Genomic DNA, 6,387 nt, shown 5'->3' on the forward strand with positions numbered 1-6,387 from the left:
TTTGTCATCCATAGACAGTTATTGTTTCATTCTGATGCTTTTGCAAAAAAAAATGCCTCAGCTATAGGAAGACCATAGAAAGGACTTTTTTGACAAGTACAGGTTTCTGATAACTTTCAGGTCATACTCCTGAACTGGATAAGAAATTTAAACATTCTAATGGAAATCCTGATGCTTCATAAAACCGTTAATAAATGCTCAAGATCAAGGATTAGTTACATAGGACTGAGTAAACTGATGAATATGGCTATAATTCTTATGAGGGGTTTTGGTCTGAAATATTACTAGCTTTTTTTAATCGGTTTGCCAAATATAAGTAAACTTTCCCCTTACACTAGGTATGACTTATAGCAACCTGGTAAATTATACCTGCGTGAGCACAACTAAAACATTTATCTTTTCTCTCTAGATGATTCCTCCAGAAATTGGAAACTCTTAGGTTCCCAGCAGCCTTATCAGGTGAATAAGGAAAGCCACCTCCTGAGAGGTGCGAGAATCTCAAGATCTTTGGGGGACCTTGAGAAGAGAGGAATTCACACAAATCTATAGCTATGCAAGCAGAATCTGATAGCAAGCCCTTGGTATCACTTTCCTGGTCCTGAGAGGCCTTTCAAAAGTTCAATTTGAGGGAACCCTCCTACACTGTTGGTGGAAATGTAAATTGGTACAACCATTATGGAGAACAGTATGCAGGTTCCTTAAAAAACTAAAAATAGAGCTACCATATGATCTGGCAATCCCACTCCTGGGCATATACCCTGAGAAAACCATAATTCAAAAAGATATATGTGGGCTTCCCTGGTGGTGCAGTGGTTAAGAATCTGCCTGCCAGTGTAGGGGACATGGGTTCGAGCCCTGGTCCAGGAAGATCCCACATGCTGTGGAGCAACTAAGCCTGTGCACCACAACTACTGAGCCCGCGCTCTAGAGCCCGCAAGCCACAACTACTGAGCCCGCGTACCACAACTACTGAAGCCTGCGCACCTAAAGCCAGAGCTCTGCAACAAGAGAAGCCACTGCAATGAGAAGCCTACGCACCACATCGAAGAGTAGCACCTGCTCACCACAACTAGAGAAAGCCCGCGCGCAGCAATGAAGACCCAACCACGAAGACCCAATGCAGCCAAAAATAAAATAAATAAATAAAGTTATTTTAAAAAAAGATATATGCACTCCAGTGTTCATAGCAGCACTATTTACAATAGCCAGGGCATGGAAGCAACCTAAATGTCCATCAACAGAGGAATGGATAAAGAATATATGGTACATATATGCAATGGAATATCACTTAGCCATAAAAAGAATGAAATAATGTCATTTGCAGCAACATGGATGGACCTAGAGATTGTCATACTGAGTGAAGTAAGTCAGACAAAGATAAACATATGATATTGCTTATATGTGGAATCTAAAAGAATGGTAAAAATGAACTTATTTACAAAACAGAAATAGAGTCACAGACATAGAAAACAAACTTTTGGTTACCAAGGGGGAAAGCGGGGAGGGAGGGATAAATTCAGAGACTGGGATTGACATATACACACTACGATATATAAAATAGATAACTAATAAGGACCTACTGTATAGCACAGGGAACTCTTCTCAATACTCTGTAATGACCTATATGGGAAAAGATTTTTTAAAAAATATTTATTTAGGGCTTCCCTGGTGGCGCAGTGGTTGAGAGTCCGCCTGCCGATGCAGCGGACACGGGTTCGTGCCCCGGTCCGGGAAGATCCCACATGCCGCGGAGCGGCTGGGCCGGTGAGCCATGGCCGCTGAGCCTGTGCGGCCGGAGCCTGCGCTCCGCAACAGAAGAGGCCCCAACAGTGAGAGGCCCGCGTACCGCAAAAAAAAAAAAAATTATTTATTTATTTGGCTGCTCCCAGGTCTTAGTTTCGGCACGTGGGATCTTCGTTGTGGCATGCGGGATCTTAATTGCAGCATGCGGGATCTTAATTGCAGCATGCGGGATCTAGTTCCCTGACCAGGGATCGAACCCGGGTCCCCTGCATTGGGAGCATGGAGTCTTAACCACCAGGGAGGTCCCTTGGAAAAGAATTTTTAAAAGAGTGAATATGTGTATATGTATAACTGATTCACTTTGCAGAAATTAACACAACATTTTAAATCAACTATACTCCAATAAAAAAATTTTTCTTAAGTTCAGTTTGAGATTTCTTATGAAAAGTTCCAGCAAAGCCAATTCAAAAGAGCCTATATGGGGCTTCCCTGGTGGCGCAGTGGTTCAGAGTCCGCCTGCCGATGCAGGGGACGCGGGTTCGTGCCCCCGGTCCGGGAAGATCCCACATGCCGCGGAGCGGCTGGGCCCGTGAGTCATGGCCGCTGAGCCGGCGCGTCCGGAGCCTGTGCTCCGCAACGGGAGAGGCCACAACAGTGAGAGACCCGAGTACCGCAAAAAAAAAAAAAAAAAAAAGATAAAAAAAAAAAAGAGCCTATATGATAAATTACACTTATGTAAATAATCAGGACAAGCTTATTGAAATCAGAATTATTTTACAAACAAATTAGCCTCAATTTGGCTATATCTGGTAAGAAATTAGGGTAATTTTAGAGAGAAAAGTTTATGGTTTCAATGGATATTAAGTTCTGGTGCTGTTGTTAATGGTCTTAGAGGTTCAGTATATACTGCCTAAGACTCACTTCCTAGATGGTTCCTTGATGGTATGTTACATCATGGTAAAGTTTAATTGAATTATTAAAAGGACATTCGAAGTTTGTTTCTGAAGCTTATCATATTAATCTATATTTGAATGAAGGTCAGATGCCCCATGACCTACAACCACGAGATTATGCATACTGGAAAAGACACCACTTAAAGGACTGTCTCCAACTTAGATGGAAGGACCTTTATCAGGTATCTCATGCACAGCAAAACTGAAGGGAAATAACTCTTGAATTCAAATTTCCCACTTAAAAAGGGCCTCTGGGGACTTCCCTGGTGGTCCAGTGGTAAAGAATCTGCCTTCCAAGGCAGGAGACGCAGGTTCGATACCTGGTTGGGGAGCTAAGATCCCACATGCTGCGGGGCAACTAAGTCTGCACGCCACAACTACAGAGCCCACACACTCTGGAACCCACGCACCACAACTAGAGAGAGAAAATCCCCATGCCACAGCTAGAGAGAAGCTCACGTGCCACAATGACGAGCCCGTGCCTCAATGAAAGATCCCGCATTCCTCAATGAAGACCCCACGTGCCGCAAATAAGACCCGACGCAGCCAAAAAAATAATAAAAGAAAATAAAGTAAATAAATATATATTTTAATAAATAAAAGTAATGTAGTGAATGCATGGTGTTTATTTAAAAAAAAAAAAGGGCCTCTGCCCCAGACTGATGAATAGAGAGGACTACTGACCTCAAACTCACCTTAAAACAATGCTCAAACAGAGGAGAAATGACACCCACACCAGGATGAGAAGAAGACAACAGCATTGGTAGACAGTTGACCCAAGAATGCAGACACCCACACCAGGATGAGAAGAAGACAACAGCATTGGTAGACAGTTGACCCAAGAATGCAGTGTGGTAAAGGGTAAACCCCTTTACCACACGTTACCATAAATGTTCCAAAGTTCCAAAGCCCTCCAATGGAATCCTGCCCCACCAGTATTTCCACATACCAACCCTCTTCCCCTAACTCATAAAAGTTTAATTGAACCCCAGAACAGGGAGACAGATTTGAGCCATGACTCCTGTCTCCTTGCTGGTGGACCTCACAGAAAAGCTCTTTATTTTCTTAGAAGCCAGTGCCATAGTGGTGGCTTCTATGCTCAGTAACAACACTACAGTACTACTATGTGATCCAAAGTTGGTTGAATCTGTGGATGTGGAACCATGGATACAGAGAGCTGACTCTAAGTTATACTTGGATTTTCAACTGTGTGGAGGGGCAGTGCCCTAACCCCTGCATTGTTCAAGGGTCAACTGTAAACCCTTATCTTCCTTGGATTCCTCCTGAGGAGTAGCCTCCTTAAACTTACTAGAGACCCTATGGTCTGAAAGTGTCTATGAGGCACACCCTTGATCTAGTCCTCTATGTGACTGAGGATAAGCTGGGGCACAACTTTTGAGTTTTCTGAAGTCTTAAGACAGTATTTTATAGTCGCACCCTCCCCCTTATCTTCAGACCACGTTGTCTTGGCAGTGAATTATATTTGATATTGGCACAGCAGCCATTTTTTAATTTTAGCATCATTTGCCACATGGAGAAACTGAACATCTTCAAACCATTAATTCAGGCTCCTTTTTTTTTTAAGTCTTTTTCTGCTACTTTTTTTTGGCCCCGTGGCATGTGGGATCTTAGTTCCCCAACCAGGGAGCGGACCCGCGTCTCCTGCATTGGAAGGCGGATTCTTTACCAGTGGACCACCAGGGAAGTCCCCAGGCTCCTTTTTATTTAAAAATCTTTTCTAAGTTTTCACTCTCCTCTCACATTTTACTAAAACTGTCAAGAAGAAACCAGGCAGCATCTGCAATACTTTGCTTGAAAACCTCATTAGCTAAATTACTCACTTCATTAGATATATTTTCTTCTCTCCATAAAACTGCAGGCAACAGCATTGTCAAATTTTCTCCTCCAGTTTTCAATGATATTTTTCTCCCTTTACTCTAAGCCCTCTCCAGCAACTTCCTTAAAGTCCTTGTCTGCAAAAACACTGTGTTTCAGGCACTTGAAGCTATCATTAACACACAGCTGAAACCCTGGTTTTAAAGTCACACCCACGTTTTAGGGTTTTGTTACAGCAGCATCCCTCCCTAAGTAACAAATCCCGTAACAGTCAAGATTCAATCCAAGAAGCAGAACCACTAATATACATATTATTTGTGTAAATATGGATAATCACATATGGACTTGTCACAGGGATTTTTCTGTAAAAATTTGACCTTACACAGTTGTGGGAGCTGGCTTCTCAGTCTCCATAAGGCTGTGTCTGCATCTGATGCTGGAGTGTGTTGTCCACAGGGCCAGTGGGCAGGAGAAGATGGATATGAAGTGAGGGAAAGAACAAGCTGGAGAACTTGTGTTTCCACAAGCATATGCCAGAAACCCCATTTTGGATAGACTAAAAGCCATGTCTATTTCTGTTGCCTCTGACTTGGCAGTGTGGTTGTCCTGCAAACCTAGGGCCCTTCTTCAGGAAGCTAAACATATGAATTGCTGTATGCGTCAGAGGATCCAGGGAAAGGCAGTGATTGGAGGCCTTGCCACTGCTTCGAGTTAACTGTCCGACATATGACACGTGTAAACTACAAATAACTGCTGCCTCACCCACCAAGTCTCCCTTAAGAACCTCTGTTGTCATCCCTCAGGAACACACAGGAAAGAGAATACAACTTGGGTCAGGTGTCCACCCAGGTTTAATAAATGTGAGATAAGGTGGTGAAAAATATGAGGTCAGAGTGTACAAATACAGCTACTGAGATCTTGTCATTGTGAAATGGTGGGATCAGCTAAGAAATTATTAAGGTTCTGCTTAATGAAATAAGAAAAAAAGAATTAATATTGGAAATGAGACAAAATTATCATCATCTGAAGATAATCGAATTGTCTTTCTAGAACCCTCTCCCCTCAAAATGAGAGAACAATGCTCTGAAACTAGTAAGAATGCTTTCCTATATACCAATAATAAGTTAGAAAATATACTGGAGTAAAATAATCCATAACCCTGAAGATTTCTGCCACATTCAGACTAAGTTGTGTGGACTTTCTCCTGTGTAGAATGAGGAATGTATCAGGATTAGATTCAACAGAAATGATAGAAACCTCAAAATACCAAGGACATATAGAAATTAGAAGTTTGAAATATTGTATATTAACGCATGTATGTGGAACCTAGAAAAATGGTACAGATGAACCGGTTTGCGGGGCAGAAGTTGAGACACAGATGTAGAGAACAAACGTATGGAAACCAAGGGGGGAAAGTGGTGGTGGTGGGGGTGGTGGTGGTGGGATGAATTGATTAGGATTGACATGTATACACTGATGTGTATAAAATTCACGACTAATAAGAACCTGCTGTATAAAAAAATAAATAAAATTCAAAAAAAAAGAAATTAGAAGTTTGTTTCTCCCTCTTGCAAAAATGAAAAACAAAAGACCACTGAAATTAGTGCAGCTCAGGTATGGAACATCTTGGTGACAAAGTTGTGGACAAAGAGTGTCGCCTGCCATTTCAGTAAATGAAGTATGTTTTGGGCCATCAGCCACTGCAGCTGCTTCCAATGGCACATCCTGCGGGATTTCAGGATGGGAAAGAAGAAGATAGTAGATAGTTAAGGTGCATATAAAAGGGATGATTTCAGGGCTTCCCTGGAGGCGCAGTGGTTCAGAGTCCGCCTGCCGATGCAGGGGACGCGGGTTC

This window comes from Aethalodelphis obliquidens, unplaced genomic scaffold (genome assembly GCF_003676395.1).
Source record: "Aethalodelphis obliquidens isolate GAN/ISIS:26980383/991018 unplaced genomic scaffold, ASM367639v1 scaffold47, whole genome shotgun sequence".
NCBI classification, from domain to species: Eukaryota; Metazoa; Chordata; class Mammalia; order Artiodactyla; family Delphinidae; genus Aethalodelphis; species Aethalodelphis obliquidens.